This window comes from Epinephelus lanceolatus, chromosome 10 (assembly GCF_041903045.1).
Source record: "Epinephelus lanceolatus isolate andai-2023 chromosome 10, ASM4190304v1, whole genome shotgun sequence".
In the NCBI taxonomy this organism is placed as follows: domain Eukaryota; kingdom Metazoa; phylum Chordata; class Actinopteri; order Perciformes; family Serranidae; genus Epinephelus; species Epinephelus lanceolatus.
Genome location: NC_135743.1, coordinates 46,027,357 through 46,049,771, shown reverse-complemented (window position 1 = coordinate 46,049,771; position 22,415 = coordinate 46,027,357). Strand labels below are relative to the sequence as shown.

General features: G+C 40.2%; 1 protein-coding gene and 1 long non-coding RNA gene across 6 annotated transcripts in view; both read left to right on the top strand.

The window, feature by feature from the left end:
* Positions 1-22,415, top strand: part of wdr26a (WD repeat domain 26a) — a 167,137-nt gene that overhangs the window by 87,805 nt on the left and 56,917 nt on the right. The window lies entirely within an intron of this gene.
* Positions 5,192-10,451, top strand: LOC144464547 (uncharacterized). Its single transcript, XR_013492260.1, has 2 exons — positions 5,192-9,503; positions 9,761-10,451. It is a non-coding gene; the product is annotated as an uncharacterized LOC144464547 (long non-coding RNA).

The window sequence follows — 22,415 nt, the reverse complement described above, 5'->3', positions numbered from 1 at the left end:
CACATTTATATGACAATATTCCGTGATAGTCATAGCGCCACCTAGTGGTGAAAGGAAGTACTTCTTACCAGACACTTATCTTTGGATTAACCTGAAACTTCAGTGCTGTGGTGTGTATTTGATGTACACAAACATGACATATCATTAGTGTCTATGCGTGCTGCAGAGGGTTTAATTTTGAGGTCTCGCCATGAAACAGGAAATTGCTATATTTTTGCCGTAAATGTTCTAATCTCCATCAAACTTCAGATGATTCATATTAGTTCTGCCCTGAAAACATTTATATGACCGTATTTCCTGATACTCATAGTGCTACCTAGTGGTGACAGGAAGTAGGTCTCAAACACTCTTTTGATTATCTGAAAGTTAAATGCTGTGGTGTATATTTGATGTATAAAAACAAGATGTATAATTACTGCGCTCTCCAACTCCCTCTAGTGGAAAGAGGAAGTGATACAAAATGTGAAATATGTCATTCCAGCACTGTATCAGGGATATGCCAAGTCACTCCTGCATGCGATGTCTAACTTTGACAGAAATGTATTGACGCGTCAGAAGACGTCCTGCCAGCCCCCCACCCCAAGTTGCGTGAAGGTGCGAGGGCCCGTTCATCGCTGCTTGCAGCTTTAATTAGGGCCCGAGCACCTAGCGGTGCCAGGACCCTATTGAAATGCAAGAATTTTATTATTATTATCATTATTATTATTATTATTATTATTATTATTATTCCTCCAAATGAATTGCCTTTTTGGGAGGCTTAACATACCTGAAAACTCATGAAACTTTGCACACATCTCAGAACTGGTGAAAAATTTGATATTTTAAGGGTCTCGTGCGTGGGTTCCAAAAAATGGCTCAGTAGCACCCCCTACAAAAGTTTCAGATAACAGCCCCTGAAGCCAGATTAATCTACGTGTATGAAACTCGGCAGGCTCATGTAACACTCCAGGACCTACAAAAAAGCCTCTTGGAGGCATCCTCGAAACCCAACAGGAAGTCGGCCATTTTGAATTTACTGTGCAGTTTTGATGCATTTTTGGCAATTTCCAGGGGTCATAAATGAACAAACTAGTCCTAGAGATTTCATCCGATCGACTTCAAACCTTGGTCTGTCCCATCCCAAGACCTTGAAGATGAAAAGTTATCAAAAGCTTGAGTTTTCGTCAATGCGTGTGACCGTGGGATGGCGTCAAAGTTAGGGGTCTCGCCACTAAACAGGAAGTAGTTTATAACTCCAGCATACATGGTCCAATCTTGCCCAAACTTCACAGAATTGATGACAGTCCCGCCCTGAACACATCTACATGTCAATAATTAGAGATAAACATAGCGCCCCCTACTGGCAACGGGAAATGTCATGTTTTAGACTTTAATGTACATCTCCTACAGACTTGACCAGATCCACTTCAAACTTTGTGAAAAAAGTCATAAGACGTTGATGATGCTTTATTGTGGAAACTGTGAGTTTTCGTCGAAGGGCATGGCCACAGCCTGGGGGCGAACTTTGATGTTTCGCCGTGATGATAAACGTTGCTGTAACTTGACTCCACATGGGAATATCTTGCCAAAACTTCACACACAGTGGATGACAGTCCAGCCCTGAACACATCTACAGAGGAATTTTGAATCACCGCCATAGCGCCACCTTCTGGCAACAGAAAGCTACTTTATACATTCTTTGATGTCCCGCTTCTAGGAGGTTAACCAGACCCACCTCAAACTTGCTGGTCTAAGTCCTTAGACCTTGATGATACTTAAAAATGAAGATTTTGAGTTTTCATCAAACGCTGTCACCGTGGCGCTACCTTGTTCGCCATCAAACACGATGTTGTTTTGAAGGGACAAGGGATGCTTGAAAACTCACCAAACGTGGCGTACACATGACAGGTCACAAGTCCTGTTGTCTGATGTGATTTTTGTGCTTTGATGCACCAAGATGGCTCAACAGCGCCCCCTGGAATATTTCAATTAAGCAGCCCCCAAAGCTGCTTTGACCTGCATGTATGAAACTTGGTAGGCACCTGTAACACTCTATTACGTACAAAAAAGTCTCTTGGAGCCATGCTCCAAACCCAATAGGAAGTCCGCCATTTTGAATTTACTTGTGCCACTTTTGTGCATTTTTGCCCATTTGCAGGGCTTGTAAATTAACGAACTTGTCCTACAGATTTAATCAGATTGGCTCCAAACTTGGTGTATGTAAGCGTGACTATGTTGTGACCAAAATTTATCACAGGATTTGCCCAATGTTGAATGGCGTGCCCGCTGCTGAGCGTTGAATCTTGAGGTCTTGCCATGAAAAGCAAAATTGCTGTAGCTCTGGCATAAATGGTCCAATCTCCACCAAACTTCACATGATTCATATTAGTCCCACCCTGAACACATTTTCATTACCATATTGCCTGATACTCATCGATCCATCTAGTGGCGACAGGAAATAGGTCTCATCAAACACTTATGTTTCGATTTATCTGAAAGTTACATGCTGTGGTGGGTTTTAGATGTATAAAAACATGATGTATAATTAGTGCACATTCCAACTCCCCCTAGTGGAAAGAGGAAGTGATACAAAATGTGAAATATGTCATTCCAGCACTGTAACAAGGATAGGCCAAGTTGCTCCTGCATGCGATGTCTAACCTCGACAGAAATGAACTGACGCATCAGAAGGCGTCCTGCCAGCCCCCCCGAGTCGCGTGAAGGTGCGAGGGCCCGTTCATCACTGCTTGCAGCTTTAATTAGGGCCCGAGCGACAACGAAGTCGTCTGAGGACCCTATTTAAATCGTGCTGCTTATTATTATATCATTCTTTACCCGACTTCGTGCCCCAACTTCGCCCCTTTCCCAAATTTGAAAATGCTTCTAACTTTCCACATTTGTCCGGCCACATCCGAAATTCGATATTTTTGCGCCCCCTACAAATTTTCAAAATACCCTCCCCATTGGGGTTATTTTGTCGTAGGCAAACGAAATTTGGTACACACATGTATCATACCCAGATGCACAAAAAATGTCTCTTAATGTCATGGTAAAATCCCAACAGGAAGTCGGCCATATTGTTTTGAATTTTTTCGTTACGGTGATTTCCACAACTTACATTTGAACGAACTTGTCCTAGGGATTTCGTCCGATCGACTTCAAAGTTGGTACAGATCATCCTGAGAACATGCTGATCAAAAGTTATTAAAAGCTATTCTCTATGTAAAGGGGCGTGGCCGCTAGGCCGTGACAAATTTTGGCGACTTTTCGTTTTCTTGCCATCGAATTTCGAACGGCTCTCCTGCCCACATACTTGATCTCAGCGGCTTCAAACTTGCTGGACTTGATGATGGCGCCGCCCCGAACGCCTCGATGTGTTAATATCCCACCTTACTCATAGCGCCCCCCGGTGGTAACAGGAAGTGACCAGTTTTTACTTTAACATGTACTAATGCCACAAACTTGACCGTATCAACTTCATTTCACTTTTAATGCATGCAGAACAAGTTGGTGAAGCTACCTTATGGACGCTGTGAAGCTACGTCTAATGGTGTCCCTGTGGCGGCGTGGTGACTATCAATCCCTCGCCACTAAATACGTTTGGCAATTTGATCGCTTCAGCTACCTCATCTCCTCATGAAAATTGATACACAAGTCTAGTCTCGCCACCAGACAATCAGAGATCTCCGCCTTCTGATAGTCTGGGGACACTCCTTTCTAAAGTGTGTTTAACACACCGGCGAAAACGGCCGGCAACAAAGCAACGCCTCTTGCATTTTTGAAAAGGACACGCCTACTTGGAAATGTGCGCTCCCCCTTTTCTCGTCCACAAGGAAACAAACCCACAGAGAGCTTGAAAATGGATGCCGAGAGATTTAACTCCGTTTTATCAAACGTGTGCTCATCCGTGAAGAAAATATTTTTTTTCCTGCGGATGTCTTAGTTACAACATGATTGAGCTAACTGGAGTAGTTTCATGTTGTACCCGACAACGGGAGGCTTTTAACAGATGACGTCTTGATGTTAGCTTTGCTGCTGCTGTTAGCTGTCCCTGTCGGCTGCAGCCACTGATGCTTTCTAGACATCGTGATTTCCCAAAACTGAATAAATACCACACATAGCAACACAAAACTGCTTTGCTAGCTCAATCATGTTGTAACTAAGATATCCGCTGGAAAAGATATTTTTTTCACGGACCGTTTAACGAGTTATTACCTATTACAGACGCCGCTAACGGCTAACAGGGCTAACAGCTAGCGGTTAGCTCAGCTAAACGTGCACACAGAAATAGTAATGTTTGTTCAATCATTGTGTTTATAGACTTTACAAACATGGGATTAGTCTAAACGGTGATACAGTCATGTGAAAAATGTGATATATATATATATATATATGTATATATATATATATATATATATATATATATATATATATATGTATATATATAAGTTATATATATAGCTCTGCTGGTTTTCTACCCGGACTATAGACTATAGAGGGAATCGCCTTGTAAACAACAAGGCGATTCCCTCTATAGTCTATAGTCCGGCCTGACGGATGAATCATGGCCTTGTAAAAGATTATGTTTGTTTCTTTTAGTTGGCGAGAATGTGTCGCTGCAAACGCGACAAACATCCACTAACTTTGACAGCGTTTTCTGCGAGTACGGCTGAGCCATTTTGTACCGCTACACGTGTTTCTAGTGGGACTCTGTTTACAAGCACAAGAATTCAGCAAGCCACCGAAGGACCGCCCTGCAGATTTACTATTGGTTCTGCAACGTAGGGAGTTTTTTTAAACTCTGAAATTGTATCCGCCCATCTTAACAAAAAATCAGAGAGAAAGTCATCAGTCTTTAGTTAAGCAAAGCGTCTAAAGACTGACTTGTGAGTCTAACACAGGTCAAGAATAGCAAGCTCTTACATCTGATAGGGGCGTCGCCCATGGGGGGAAAAAATGCCTCTATAGCGCCCCCTTGAAATTTTCAAAAACCCCTCCCCATAGGGGTTTTTTTTGTAGTTGGAACATAAAAATTGGTACACGTGTATGTTGTCCAGACACACATAAAAGTCTCTGGCACCAATGGTCTATTCCAAACAGGAAGTCGGCCATTTTGATTTTGACTTGTCATTTTGGCATGATTTCCAAATGTTGTATTTTAACGAACTAGTCCTAGGGATTTCATCCAATCGACTTCAGATTTTTTACAGATCATCCAGAGACCATGCTGATCAAAACTTATTAAAAGCTTTTCTCTATGTCAAGGGGCGTGGCCGCGATGGCGCCTCCCTCGCCAACAAATACATTTGGCTTTTTGATGGCTTCAGCGACTTCATATCCTCATGAAAATTGATACACAGGTCAAGAATGGTGAGCTCTTGCATCTGATAGGGGCGTCACCCATGAGGGGGACAAAATGCCTCTATAGCGCCCCCTTGAAATTTTCAAAAAACCCTCCCCATAGGGTTTTTTTTTTTTTTTGGAGTTGGAACATGAAAATTGGTACACATGTGTATGTTGTCCAGACACACATAAAAGTCTCTGGCACCAATGGTCTACTCCAAACAGGAAGTCGGCCATTTTGATTTTGACTTGTCATTTTGGCATGATTTCCACATGTTGTATTTTAACGAACTAGTCCTAGGGATTTCATCCAATCGACTTCAAAGTTTTTTACAGATCATCCAGACACCATGCTGATCAAAAGTTGTGCTCTGCATGTCTGTAGGTCAAAGGGCGTGGCTGCTATGGTGCTGCCATTTTTGATCCATCGCCGTGCATATTGAAGCAGCTCTCCCTCCCACATAATTCATCCAAACTGCTTCAAAATTTCTGTACATGATAAGAGCCCCGCCCTCAACGCCTCTATATGCTCGACGGCAATCTTGCTCATGGCGCCCCCTTGTAGAAACAGGAAATGCCATCTTTTACACTGACAAACACCAACCTCAAGCTCCTGACCTGATCAACTCCATTTTGTGGCCACATGACGATCAAGTTGATGAATCTCCACAGTGACACACGTGTCCTGTCATGTTGCAGGCTGCTGCAGAGGCAGTGGCGACTTTTCATCCTTTGCCACGGAACATCAACTTGGTATAAATCCTTCATGCATTGTCCGATTTGCTCGATATTTCACATGTGTAATGAGGGTCCACCCCTGAACGCACCTGGCCACATCTGGTTATGCTCGCAGCGCCACCTGGTGGAACGAAACATTGCGTTTTTTCACTCCTGCCAGGTTTTTTCTGGCTTCACGCCACAGCCCCCGTGTGCCCCAAGCCCCCGTAGTTGCATGGGGGAGCGAGGGCCCGATCACAGCTGCTTGCAGCTTTAATTATTATTATTATTATTATTATTATTATTATTATTATTACGAACAGGTAATCTCCAATTTGGCCCTTTTCCCAATTTCAAAAACTCACCAAAATTGGCACATGCATTTTGTCTGGCGAAAAATTTGATATTTTGGCAGTGTTGTATTTGGATGGGGCCAAATGGTGACATAGCGCCCCCTAGAAAATTTTGTGCCTTGTGCCCCGCCTGTGAGTTTCACCTACACGCATGAAAATTGGTGAGCTCATAGAACATCCCAAGACGCACAAAAAATCCTCTTGGACCCATGCCGTAAACCCAACAGGAAGTCGGCCATTTTGATTTGAATTTTTGACATGTTTGAACGAACTCCTCTTAGGGATTTCGTCCGATTGACTTCAAAGTTGGTACAGATCATCCTGAGAACATGCTGATCAAAAGTTATTAAAAACTTTACACTATGTCAAGGGGCATGGCCGCTAGGGCGTGACAAACTTTGGCGACTTTTTGTTTTCTCGCCATCGAATTTCAAATGGACCTCACGCCCACATATTTGATCTCAGCAGCTTCAAACTTGCTGGACATGATGATGGCTCCGCCCTGAACGGCCAGATATATTAATATCCCACCTTACTCATAACGCCACTTGGTGGTAACAGGAAGTGACCAGTTTTTACTTTAACATCTACTGATGCCACAAACTTGACCGCATCAACTTCATTCCACTTCTAATGCATGCAGAACAAGTTGGTGAAGCTACCTTATGAACGCTGTGAAGCTACATCTAATGGTGGTCATGTGGCGGTGTGGTGACTATCGATCTCTCACCACTAAATACGTTTGGCTTTTTGATGGCTTCAGTGATCTCATATCCTCATGAAAATTGATACACAGGTCAAGAATGGCAAGCTCTTGCATCCCATAGGAGCCCTGCCCATGGGGGGGACAAAATGCGTCTATAGCGCCCCCTTGAAATTTTCAAAAACCCCTCCCCATAGGGTTTTTTTTGGGGGGTAGTAAGATGAAAATTGGTACATATGTGTATGTTGCCCAGACGCACAAAAAAGTCTCTGCCACCAATGGTCTACTCCAAACAGGAAGTCAGCCATTTTGATTTAAACTTTTCATTTTGGTGGCGATTTTGTGATTTCAACACCTTGTATTTTGACGAACTCCTCCTACAGATTTTGTCCAATCAACTTCAGATTTGGTACAGATCACCCTGAGACCATGCTGATCAAACGTTATTAAAAGCTTTTCTCTATGTCAAGGGGTGTGGCCGCTATGGCACTGCCCTCGCCATCAAATACGTTTGGCTTTTTGATGGCTTCAACGACCTCATCTCCTCATTAAAATTGATACATAGGTCAAGAATGGTGAGCTCTTACATCTGATGGGGGCGCCACCCATGGAGGGGACAACATGCCTCTATAGCGCCCCCTTGAAATTTTCAAAAACCATAGGGTTTTTTTTGGAGTTGGAACATGAAAATTGGTACACATGTGTATGTTGTCCAGACGCACATAAAAGTCTCTGGCACCAATGGTCTACTCCAAACAGGAAGTCGGCCATTTTGATTTTGACTTGTCATTTTGGCGTGATTTCCAAATGTTGTATTTTAACGAACTGGTCCTAGGGATTTCATCCAGTCGACTTCAAATTTCTTACAGATCATCCAGAGACCATGCTGATCAAAAAATATTAAAAGATTGTCTCTAAGCGAAGGAGCGTGGCCTCCATGGCACCACCATATTTGATGCATCGCCATGCATATTGAAGCAGCTCTCCCTCCCACATACTTCATCCAAACTGCTTCAAAATTTCTGTACATGATAAGAGCCCCGCCCTCAATGCCTCCATATGCTCGTAGGCAATCTTGCTCATGGCACCCCCTTGTGGAAACAGGAAATGCCATCTATTATACATTGACATTGTCCGATTTGCTCTAAACTTCACGTGTGATGATGGTCCACCCCTGAACGCACCTGCCCACATCTGGTTACGCTCGTAGCACCACCTGGTGGATGAACGAAACATTGCGTTTTTCGCTCCTGCCAGGGTTTTTCTCCCTTCTCGCTCTGCGCCACAGCCCCCCATGCCTCAGGCCCCCGCGGTTGCATGGGGGAGCGAGGGCTCGAACACAGCTGCTTGCAGCTTTAATTGAATTTGAATTTTTAAACTTGAATAATTGCATTGAAAAACTGAATTTGAATCACATAATTTAAAATTGTATTGTTTAATTTGAATCATTGCATTGAAAAACTGAATCTGAGTAGTATAATTTGAAATTGAATTTATTAGTTTGGAAGTGAAGTCCAATCAAATTTGATCCTCACTGAAAATTCAACTCTCTATATATTTTCACATTCAGTTCTCACAATTCAAATTCAGTTCTCAAAATTCAATTTCAAATTTACTGTGACAGACATCCGGGTACTTGAAGGTTGAAGGAAGAGCAATCGAGCGCAGATACACAGGACCATAGACATATGTCTATGCACAGGACTCTTCTTCGGCCAGTCAGAACCTACGTTTTTGAGCACGTAGGAAGAAGCGCTCACTCGCCTTGACCCATACTGGCTTGACCATGGATGCGGCTGGAACAGATATGGTAATTTGGCATTTTACCATATATTTTAACGACCTTTTTTAACTGTTGTTAATGTTATAGCTACTTTGTAGGAACGTTTCGTTTCGTCAGCGAGCATACACAAGTCATGTTTACAATTACATTAGGCGACTAGCACGTTAGCATTGTTTCAGCTATCATTTTAGCAACGTAGTAACGAGCGCCGGAGCTAGTCTACAAGTCACATGTGATGTTACCCATTTAACGGTAGTGTTCTTTCTTACCATGAATGTTTTGTTGATACCAAACAAGAAATTCGAGTTAGTAGTTGGATGTGCAGTGTGCATAACGGCTGACATTAAAGATTATATCTTTGTACCCACACCGCTGTTGCAAACAACGCGCATATTTATGATTTTGACACTGATAAAAGTCCGAAGGGGACTGAAATGTACGTTACTGTTATGAACAGCGCATTGCGAGATTGTCATCTAGAACATGATAAAGAAATGTAGAAATTGCGAAAGAAAGGCAGTGTTATACTTGTTACAAGATGTTAATTTCTTTCAGTACATCACCGGTGTTGAGGTCATGGCCACTTGTGACGTCTCCACCACGCCTGCTACACACAGCAGAAACTGTAAGTACCAGTTTTAGACAGCTAATATTACATTGTCTTCCAAGGACAAAAAGAAAGCATTTAAAAGACATCATCAAGTCATCTATATTTTGAGGTGTTGCTCCCTGTTTTATTTTATCCTACAGATGTGACATAATAGTATTGTCAGCAAAAAGAAATGATTGACCCTTTATAGTTAACTTTATGTTTTTCATTACCTAAAGCATTTATTACACTCATTTTACTTTCATACGCACGGTGTGGATCATTGGTGACAGCTATGTCTGGCGTGGTGTCCAGAGAGCTGCAGAGACCTTGGGAAGCAACGTCAGCATGCTGGGCATCCATGTCTGCTGGTTTGGCTGGGGTGGACTGCAGTGGAGAGGCCTTCTCTCCTTCTTTTCCCACTCCCTGCGAGGAAGAGCAGCACCAGATGTCCTCATCATCCAATGTGGCAGCAACAACATGGGGAAGGTCAGCAGTGTCAAGATGGTCAGCATGATGAAGGAGGACCTGCACCAGCGTCACCTCCAGCATCCTGGCATTAAGATAATATTTTCTTCATTGGCCCAAAGGTGCAGGTGGGAGGCTGGTGGCAATCCAGCAAAGGTTGATAAGGCCAGGAAATTTGTTAACAGTGTTATGGCTACATTTGTTCATAGTTTAAATGGTGCCATAATTGAGCACCCTCACATCAGACATGACAGTCCTGGGCTATTTTTGAAAGATGAAGTTCATTTCACACCTAGGGGAAATGATATGTTTTTAAGTAAATTAGTTAATCGTCTTAAAGACCACCTCCAAATGCAGTGAACTGCTTACTGTTGGCAGTGTCACTGCTTTTGAATTTGGCCTTTAGGACACATTTTGTTAGGCCTGAACATAGCCCAGGCTGTCATGGCTAATGTTGAGTTTTTTATATTCATCTATAACTTGTTTAAAATTTCAATACATCTATTTATATTTGCACTCGTTTTGTCTTTATTACTGACTTAATGTTGTATTTCACAATCAAATCTCACTGTCAATTGAAAGGACAAACACATCATACACTACAGATAAAACATTAAGCATTAATGTTTAACATTGTCATTGGCAAATAATTAAGAAGTCCATTTCTTTGTGGGCCTGATTATTTTAACTTTGTACTTGAAGATAACTAAGCACCTTCCACCCAGATTTTGGAGAGTACCCTTTGTTTGCTGCTCTGTTAGAAGTCTAATTTTAACACAGAATAATGTGACTGGATAAAAGGGCTCAAAGTGAAAAACAAAGAATTAGCTGGACACAATAGTTTTGAAGCCCCCGAAGAGGTATCACTTGTGTGCCAACTCTGAGAGGGTCTTCCTCAGGCAAAGGTATCGTGACGTTTTTATAGTGAGGCAAATAGAAACATAATCAGCCAATTGTGTGTTACGTTTTTTTTAGCCTCACTATATAAGCCTCAATACCGAGCAGAACCTTCTCATATGTCACATCACAAATAAATGATACCTCCTACGGGGCTTAAAACTATTCAGTGTGCAGATAATTCCTTGTTTGTCACATAAGGAGAATAGTTTCTCAGTGAATTTTCTTCATTTGTCTTAAAGAAATGTCCAAACAAAACCAGCTCATAACATCAGCTTTTCAGTTTTTTTTTAACATTCTGCTACAATAAATCTAAACTTTGGTAAAGACATAAACGAAAACATTAAGATGCCATTAATAACTATTATATTTTGTTAAAGGTTTAAATCACCACTATATTTCCAATCATCACAGGAAACTGATGAATGACAGCTTTCAGAAAATGTGCTTTTACTCTAAAGTAAATTTTGTTTGATCCATTTTATATAACAAAAATTATAACCATTACACAAACAGTTTCACAAAATAAAGTCAAAGCTTGCATTCATGAAAACATCCATATTAAAAGGTTACAAAAAGTACACATGGAATAAATGAAAAGATTTGTAACAGTAATTATAAAAGCTATGGATGAGGACCCAGTGTCATAATTTGCAAAATCTTAATTTCTTGTGAAACAACCTCTTTACTGTGGAGTAAATATCACATTGGCCTAGGCGTTTTAACTTTCCTCAAGTGTCCTACAAGAGAGAAAGATGACAGGTTAAAAACACAGGTAGAAAACATTGACTACAGCCTGTCTTGGTTAAAAGCCCACTCACCACCAAAATGATCTTATTGCTGAGTAAGTGGCTGTCATTCATAAAATAGTTTTGTGTTTAAGTTCTGTGGATATTCAACTTTATATTTGAATGTGATTTTAAATTTAACAGTGTACTACCAAGACAACTGGAGTATGAATGTACAGTATGCAGTTCATCCACATTAAAATAATTGTTGCTATTAAAAGGAAATTGAACTGAATCATGCAAGGTTCAGCTGTCTCATTTTGAGAATATTTTTTTCCATTGGTTCTTCACAGACTGTATGTGGGGAAAAAGGTAGTAATTCTCACTATGATAAAGGGTCTTTGCATAAAATGCACTAAAATGTTAAAGTTGGTAAATACATGTCATGTTCCTTGATTGATAAAATCTTCATTTGGCCTTTTGCATCAGGGGAACACTAAACTGCACTGGTGTGTCAGTAATTTCACCTTATCAGTAATAGTACAGAGCAAGCTGTGCCCTAATCGAGTACTTAGTAATGTATGAAAATTAGTAATATATACAATGCATTTAAATGTATTATGGTCAATAATTCATCATTTTAAACTAATAAGTTTCTTGACTCTTTGTGGGGTACTGTATGAAAAAAGGCGTCTTTATCCTGGAGTCAGTGCTGAAGTGATGACTCTCAAAGTGTTCACTGTTTGGAGTCAAGTTCTGTCTCCTCGTGTCCACTGGTCCAGTCTGTCTGGGTCACCTAGAGGAAAACCTTACACAGACAAATAGATAATAAAATATATGTGTTAGATTACCTACTTCACAGACTCCTTTACATGCAAACAATACAACTTAAATTACTTCAATGTTCAACAGATCATAATCAATTTATTTTAGCAAAAAAAAAAAAAAAAAAAGGTGGTGGCCATCACAGTCCTCATATTCTGTCTGTGCATTATCTATTGTTGTGTAGCTACAGGCCTATATCCTACTCTTATTTTCTTAATATTTTTCATGTGACAGTCAAATGTCACATTAGTTTTTTTTAATTACGTTACACACCTTATTGTAATTTCACACAGTTCGACACTTTTTAATTTACATACACAAGTATAGCCATAATGTTACGTTAAAGTTACACCCGTGATGGTGCCACCTGTCACTCAAAGTGGCCACGCCCTTAATTATGCACAATTTTAAACCTTAATAACATTTAAACGGATGAAATATAAAAAAAATTCACCCTCCCACAGTTGTCATGAAAGGGGAAATTAGCTATAGAGACCAAAACCATCACTCGTCACCCCCGGAGGTTGCCGCTTGGTCAAGGCGAGTGAGCGCTTCTTCCTACGTGCTCAAAAACGTAGGTGCTGATTGGCCGAAGAAGAGTCCTGTGTATCTGCGCTCGATTGCTCTTCCTTCAACCTTCAAGTACCTGGATGTCTGTCACAGTAAATTTGAAATTGAATTTTGAGAACTGAATTTGAAGATATATAGAGTTGAATTTTCAGTGAGGATCAAATTTGATTGGACTTAAGTTCCAAACTAATAAATTCAATTTCGAATTATACTATTCAGATTCAGTTTTTCAATGCAATGATTCAAATTAAACAATACAATTTCAAATTATGTGATTCAAATTCAGTTTTTCAATGCAATTATTCAAGTTTAGAAATTCAAATATAAATGATTCAATTTCAAATTATGTGATTCACATTCAGTTTTTCAATGCAATTATTCAAGTTTAGAAATTCAAATATAAATGATTCAAATTCAGTTTCTGGTGGCACATATTTCAGCCCATAGGTTATCACCAGAAGATTCACAATATGATATTATCACAATGCTTAAGTAATGACACAATATTATTGCGATTTTAAATATGTTGCAATATGATGAGTATTGCAATAAAATAAACTGCTATATATTACGATTTATTACCTTTTTTCAATAGTAAATTTTGTCCGCAAGTGAAAACTTTGGGCAGGAGGTTGGCATTGGCAGACCTAAGAGTGCAGGAGGGAGTGTGCCGGTGGAGGAGCTCAGACAAATAAGGGGGAGCCAGGTTGTGGAGAGCTTTGTAAGTGATGATGAGGAGTATGCTGGGGAATGGGGAGCCAGTGGAGGTTATGAAAGGTGGGGGTGATGTGGTGTGAGTTCTGGATATACTGTAGTGTTTTGGCTGAAAAACCATTCAGTAGAGACCATTGCAATAGTCGGTAACACTTTATAATAACTATCCGTTATAACTAGTTAATAGATCATTTGTAAACTGTTAATTAATGAGTTATTAATGACTTGTTAAGTGTTTGTTAATAGTTTGTTAAGGATTTATAACGATGTCTTATAGATAGTTAATAGACCATTATAGATAGTTAATAGACCATTAATAAACTGATAGTTAATGAGTTATAAATGACTTGTTAAATACCAGTTTAAGAATTAATAACTGTGCCTTATAGATAGCCAATAGATAACTTACAAGCTGTTAGTTAATTAGTTATAAATGACTTGTTAAATAACAGTTTAAGAATTAATAACTGTGCCTTATAGATAGCCAATAGATAACTTACAAGCTGTTAGTTAATGAGTTATAAATGACTTGTTAAATAACAGTTTAAGAATTAATAACTGTGCCTTATAGATAGCCAATAGATAACTTACAAGCTGTTAGTTAATGAGTTATAAATGACTTGTTAAATAACAGTTTAAGAATTAATAACTGTGCCTTATAGATAGCCAATAGATAACTTACAAGCTGTTAGTTAATGAGTTATAAATGACTTGTTAAATAACAGTTTAAGAATTAATAACTGTGCCTTATAGATAGCCAATAGATAACTTACAAGCTGTTAGTTAATGAGTTATAAATGACTTGTTAAATAACAGTTTAAGAATTAATAACTGTGCCTTATAGATAGCCAATAGATAACTTACAAGCTGTTAGTTAATGAGTGATAAATGACTTGTTAAATACCAGTTTAAGAATTAATAACTGTGCCTTATAGATAGCCAATAGATAATTTACAAGCTGTTAGTTAATGAGTTATAAATGACTTGTTAAATAACAGTTTAAGAATTAATAACTGTGCCTTATAGATAGCCAATAGATAACTTACAAGCTGTTAGTTAATGAGTTATAAATGACTTGTTAAATAACAGTTTAAGAATTAATAACTGTGCCTTATAGATAGCCAATAGATAACTTACAAGCTGTTAGTTAATGAGTGATAAATGACTTGTTAACTGTATGTTAATGATTTATAACTATACTTTATAAACTAGTAATAGATCATGAACAAGCTATTAGTGAATTACTTACTAAAACTAATTAACTAACAGCTTGTAAGTTATCTATTGGCTATCTATAAGGCACAGTTATTAATTCTTAAACTGTTATTTAACAAGTCATTTATAACTCATTAACTAACAGTTTATTAATGGTCTATTAACTATCTATAAGACATCGTTATAAATCCTTAACAAACTATTAACAAACACTTAACAAGTCATTAATAATTCATGAATTAACAGTTTACAAATGATCTATTAACCAGTTATAACGGATAGTTATTATAAAGTGTTACCCAATAGTCTAGTCTGGAAGTGATGAATGCGTGGATGAGAGTCTCTGCAGCTGAAAAGGAAAAGGCGGGCAATGTTTCTGAGATGGAAGAAGGCTGTTTTGGTGATGTGTTTGATATGCTGGTCAAAGGAGAGGGTTTGATTGAAGATGACACTAGGGTTATGAATTGATCATCTTGTCGATAGCGCCATAGGCTCGCTGTGAACAACACTCGACTCTGTAGCTCCTCTTAAAAAGAAGTTAACAAAGCAAAGAAAGTTTGCTCCTTGGTATAACTCTCAAACCCATAAGTTAAAACAAATATCGCGAAAATTTGAAAGGAATTGGCAATTAACCAAACTGGAAGAATCTCGTTTAATCTGGGCAGACAGTCTCAAAATGTATAAGAGGGGCCTTCGCAATGCCAGAGCAAACTATTACTCAGCATTAATAGAAGAAAACAAAAATAACCCCAGGTTTCTTTTCAGCACTGTAGCCAGGCTGACTGAGAGTCAAAGCTCTATTGAGCCTTGTATTCCTTTAGCCCTTAGCAGTAATGATTTTATGAGCTTTTTTAATGACAAAATTATGACTATTAGAGGCAAAATTCATGACCTCCTGTCCTCAGATAGTTCCTATCTGCCCTCAAACACAGCTGTAAGACCTAATATATATTTAGTTTGTTTCTCCCCGATTTCTCTTCAAGAATTGACCGCAGTGATTTCGTCATCTAAATCATCAACGTGTCTCTTAGACCCCATCCCAACTAGGCTACTTAAGGAGGTCTTACCTTTAGTTAACACTCATATATTAGATATGATCAATATATCCTTATTAACAGGCTATGTACCACAGTCTTTTAAGGTAGCTGTAATTAAACCTCTCCTAAAAAAGCCCACCCTGGATCCAGAGGTGTTAGCCATCTATAGACCAATATCTAATCTTACCTTTCTTTCAAAGATCCTTGAGAAAGTAGTCACAGACCAGCTGTGTGATTTTCTCCATGATAATAATTTATTTGAGGAATTTCAGTCAGGATTTAGAGTGCATCATAGCACTGAGACAGCACTAGTTAAAATTACAAATGACCTTCTGATTGCTTCAGACAAAGGACTTGTCTCTGTACTTGTTTTATTAGATCTTAGTGCAGCGTTTGACACAATTGACCATCAAATTCTGCTACAGAGACTGGAACACTTAATTGGCCTAAAAGGTTCTGCACTAAGCTGCTTTAAATCTTATTTATCTGATCGTTTTCAGTTTGTTCACGTTCATAATGAGTCATCCTTACGTACTAAAGTTTGTTTTGGAGTTCCGCAAGGTCCTGTGCTCGGACCAATCCTATTTACTCTATATATGCTTCCTTTAGGTAACATCATTAGAAATCACTCTATAAATTTCCATTGTTATGAGGATGATACACAGTTGTATTTATCGATGAAGCCAGAAGAAAGTAATCAATTAACTAAACTTCATAGTTGCCTTAAAGACATAAAAACCTGGATGAGCACCAATTTCCTGATGTTAAATTCAGACAAAACTGAAGTTATTGTTCTTGGCCCCAAACAACTCAGAGACTCTTTATCTGATGACATAGTTTCTCTAGATGGCATTGCTCTAGCCTCTAGCACTACCGTAAGAAACCTCGGAGTAACATTTGATCAAGATTTGTCTTTTAATTCTCATTTAAAGCAAACCTCACGGACTGCATTTTTTCATCTGCGTAATATTGCGAAAATTAGGCCTATCCTGACCCGAAAAGATGCAGAAAAATTGGTCCATGCTTTTGTTACCTCAAGGCTGGATTACTGTAACTCTCTATTATCTGGTAGCTCTAGTAAGTCCTTAAAAACTCTCCAGCTAATTCAGAATGCAGCAGCACGTGTACTAACAGGAACTAAGAAAGGAGATCATATTTCTCCTGTTTTAGCTTCTCTGCACTGGCTCCCTGTAAAATCCAGAATTGAATTTAAAATCCTACTGTTAACTTATAAACCTCTAAATGGTCAAGCTCCGTCATATCTTAGAGAGCTCATAGTGCCATATTATCCCACCAGAACTCTTCGCTCTGAGAACGCAGGGTTACTCGTGGTCCCTAAAGTCTCCAAAAGTAGATCAGGAGCCAGAGCCTTCAGCTATCAGGCTCCTCTCCTGTGGAATCATCTTCCTGTTACGGTCCGGGAGGGAGACACCGTCTCCACATTTAAGACTAGACTTAAGACTTTCCTCTTTGATAAAGCTTATAGTTAGGGCTGACTCAGGCTTGCCTTGTACCAGCCCCTAGTTAGGCTGACTTAGGCCTAGTCTGCCGGAGGACCCCCTATAATACACTGGGCACCTTCTCTCCTTCTCTTTCTCTCTCTCTACTACTGCATCTTGCTAACTCCGCCATTCTGGATGTCACTAACTCGGCTTCTTCTCTGGAGCCTTTGTGCTCCACTGTCTCTCAGGTTAACTCGTATTGCAGCAGTGCCTGGATAGTGTGACGTGTGTGGTTGTGCTGCTGCCGTGGTCCTGCCAGATGCCCCCTGCTGCTGCTGTTATCATTAGTCATACTTCTACTGTTATTATACACATATGATTATTGTCACACATGTATACTATCAGATATTAATATATTATTATTAAGTATAATATTATTACTTTCATTAATGTTGTTGTAAGCTACTGTCATTACCGTCTGTCCTGCATCTCTCTCTGTCTCTGTCTCTCTCTTTCTCTCTGTCTCATTGTGTCATACGGTTTACTGTTAATTTATTATGTTGATCTGTTCTGTACGACATCTATTGCTCGTCTGTCCGTCCTGGAAGAGGGATCCCTCCTCAGTTGCTCTTCCTGAGGTTTCTACCGTTTTTTTTTCCCTGTTAAAGGGTTTTTTTGGGGGGAGTTTTTCCTTATCCGCTGTGAGGGTCCAAAGGACAGAGGGATGTCATATGCTGTAAAGCCCTGTGAGGCAAATTGTGATTTGTGATATTGGGCTTTATAAATAAAATTGATTGATTGATTGATTGATTGATTGATTGATTATGGACATGGGGTGAGGAAAGCACAGTGCATCTGTCGATGGAGTGGAAGAAGTTACGGGTGGATTTGGTCAGAGATTTGGGACCGATTATGATAACTTCTGATTTGTTACAGTTAAGTTTAAGGAAGTTGGTTTGCGGCCAGGATTTTATTTCAGTGATTCAGATGGTGAGGGTAGAGTGAGTGGCAGGAGTGAAAGCTTTGGTGAAGATGTGGAGCTGAATGTCGTCAGCGAAGCAGTGAAACTGAAGTTCATAATGGTGGATTATTTCACCAAGGGGGTGAATGTACAGGATGAAGAGGAAGGGGTCAAGAACTGAACCTTGGGTGGAGTAGTGGCCTGGGGCCTCATTTATAAAACTTTTGACAGGAAAGGTGACATACGAACAAGCACAGGAAGTGCTTACGCACAAAAATATCCTGATTTATAACACAGTGTGCACGCATGTCCCATGCCGGTTTCCCTTAATAACTCACAATCAACTTGAAATCTGGCGCAGGTGAGCGAGCGTCTTGTCCCACCCATAGATGCCTATAAATGGCCAGTGAAACGCCCTGAATTGATATTCATTATAACAGGAAACCACACAAAGAAGAGTAGAGCAAGAAAAGGTAAACAACGAAACCTCACACAGTATGAAGTTGAAGTTCTTGTTGGGGAGGTTGATAACAGAAAGACAATGTTGTTTTTTGGACTATATATGGGCATTACTAAGGCTAAAAATGCAGGGGAGTGGCAGATGTTGTAAGTGCTGCCACCTCAGACTGTTTCAGAAGTCAAGAAGAAGTGGTCCAACTAAACTGAAAATTAAACTAAACTAAAATTAATATTCTAAATGAGGGATACAGTTGCCATAGCTGTTGGACAAACAATCTGATTTTCTTGACTCAAATGATTTTTTTAAAATATGCCTTGTTTTCATAAACAATGCATCACATCACAGCGCAGCAGCAGCATTTGGCTCAAGTGCCTGGGGATAGGGCTCGAGGTTGGGGCCAATATCTGTGTCAGGTGGTAGTGGCATGTTTTCCAGCTGTGCCACATTTTGCAGCACAGCACCGGCACAGCTTGGTTCCAGTGGGTGCTTCTTTGTAATGCCGGGCCCAACACAGCACAGAGATTGTTGGCCAATAGGTCTTGCTGGTGCCTGAAGATCCGCTCCCTCTGGAGTCTCCCATCCACCACCTCTAACAGTGCCAAATAAGCCATCATGTGTTCTTGCATTTTTATACCCACCCATCAATTGATTGATTGCATGTGAAAAGAAATTCCCTGATTGTAACTGAGGGGCAATTTTGGCTAACAAACATGTGAGATAAATATTAATAATGATGATTATACATGTTATTTGTTTACACTTTTTACACTGAACAAAAATATAAACGCAACACTTTTGTTTTTGCTCCCATTTTTCATGAGCTGAACTCAAAGATCTAAAACATTTTCTATATACACAAAAGACCATTTCCCTCAAATATTGTTCACAAATCTGTCTAAATCTGTGTTAGTGAGCACTTCTCCTTTGCCGAGATAATCCATCCCACCTCACAGGTGTGGCATATCAAGATGCTGATTAGACAGCATGATTATTGCACAGGTGTGCCTTAGGCTGGCCACAATAAAAGGCCACTCTAAAATGTTCAGTTTTATCACAGCACAATGCCACAGATGTCGCAAGTTTTGAGGGAGCGTGCAATTGGCATGCTGACTGCAGGAATGTCTACCAGAGCTGTTGCCCGTGAATTGAATGTTCATTTCTCTACCATAAGCCGTCTCCAAAGGCGTTTCAGACAATTTGGCAGTACATCCAACCGGCCTCACAGCCGCAGACCACGTGTAACCACACCAGCCCAGGACCTCCACATCCAGCATATTCACCTCCAAGATCGTCTGAGACCAGCCATCCGGACAGCTGCTGTACACAATTCATGGAAGCTGAAAACATCCCAGTTCTTGCATGGCCAGCATACTCACCGGACATGTCACCCATTGAGCATGTTTGGGATGCTCTGGATCGGCGTATACGACAGTGTGTTCCAGTTCCTGCCAATATCCAGCAACTTCACACAGCCGTTGAAGAGGAGTGGACCAACATTCCACAGGCCACAATCAACAACCTGATCAACTCTATGCAAAGCAGATGTGTTGCACTGCGTGAGGCAAATGGTGGTCACACCAGATACTGACTGGTTTTCTGACCCCCCCAGACCTTCCCAATAAAGCAAAACGCACGCACATTTCAGAGTGGCCTTTTATTGTGGCCAGCCTAAGGCACACCTGTGCAATATTCATGCTGTCTAATCAGCATCTTGATATGCCACACCTGTGAGGTGGGATGGATTATCTCGGGAAAGGAGAAGTGCTCACTAACACAGATTTGTGAATAATATTTGTGAGAAATGGTCTTTTGTGTATATAGAAAATGTTTTAGATCTTTGAGTTCAGCTCATGAAAAATGGGAACAAAAACAAAAGTGTTGCGTTTATATTTTTGTTCAGTGTATATGTTTATATGTTATTTGTTTACAGCAGTGACACAGTGCTTTTCAATCAATCAATTCAATTTTATTTATAAAGCCCAATATCACAAATTGCCTCACAGGGCTTTACAGCACACAACATCCCTCTGTCCTTAGGACCCTTGCAGACAATTTATTGTTAAGTATTTGAAACATTGTCCAAAAAACATATTGTGTGTATTAGAAGCCCTTTGAAGCCTTTAATCACAATCTTCAACAACCATGTCAGATATTAAATGCCGCTGAAGTACGAGACACTTTGCGCCGTGCAGTATGAATGTGAACATGACGACAACTCAATCAAAAGTTAACCACTAAAATAACATCTAAAATGAATAAATTGCATCTGAAATGTGGGGCACATTGAACCTTGCAGATTATCTGACAAAAATGATAGCAATTCACTTTAAAGTTAATAAAACATCTAAATTATCATTTAATTTCAGCTGAAATGAGAGGCATTTTGCTCCGTGCAGTTTGAATGAAACCCTGTAGATTATCTGACAACATTCACTTAAAGTTAACATATAATATAAAATCTCAAAAAAGATAAATTGCTGCTGAATTCATTTTCTAGATCAAAGTACTGCCAAACTCCGCTGGTTTTGCGAGAGGACATTTCTCCCTTTTGTCACCATACTGTTTTAGAACTCCAGTCTACTCATGCATTACCGCAGGGAGGGGGACTGCTGTCTGATGGCTCTGTAGCACCCACTAGTGGCGGGCGGCTGCATGACAGTCAAGCGGCCTTGTACATGAATGGAACACTCATTGGTTTAACCAACTAATGTTTCTGGTGCCGATTAGCGAGGGGGCGGATGTTTAATCATTAAGACTTCTAATCGTGTGCATCTCTAGTCCAGTGGTTGTTGCCAGAGTTCAGTGAGGCAGAGTAAATCAAGTTTGTTGTCGAGAATGAATTCCTTGAGAATATCACTTTTATTGTTAAGGGACTGGGAGATAAGCAAAGTGAATTTCATGTCATTTTGCATGGTGCGAAGTGGGTGTGGGACTTTGGCTAGGGGGCGTAGCCAGGGAGAGCGCACGTGTGTGTTGTTTTGGTGATGACGCAACGGTGGTGGGACAGAGCGCTCAGCTGACCAGAGTGACAGAATGGAGTGACCAGCTTGGAAGTAAACAAACTTGCGATGGTAGCTTCTTTGGATGTATCTGGGCCCTCCCAGCAGTCCCAGAGTTTGGATGGTGGAGATGCATCGGGGAGTGGAGTTATTGTTGAGTATGAGAAGTTGTGAAGCGGAGTATTTCAGTGCCATGCCAGCCGGGGATGATGTGATGTTGAGCCAGGAGTTGATAGCTGGTAGCCAAAAAATCAGTACGTAGCACTCTGTGACGATTTTTGCTATACTATGCTGTAACAATTTTTTCCCTCCCTCCTAGAAACAGATAGTCTGTGAAAACATTTATGTCCCTCCTCACTGCCTCTTAATGGCATTTACTAGAATCAGGCAGCAGCGTGGTCAGCAACAACCAATCAAAGTCGATGGAATCTCTAGCGCAGCAGTCAATCGCCAGAAGGCCAGTGGGAACAGCTGGTTTGATGGGATTAGCTCTTAGCCTAGAGCTAAACCCTCCGTGCTTCCCCCGCTCCTGTGTCCTGTCACAGCGGGTCTCCCCGTCAGGACAGCTTGCTACACATCCTGAGCTCTCTCGGTTGTAGCATTAGATCTCTGCAGCGTTAGTAGTTACATGT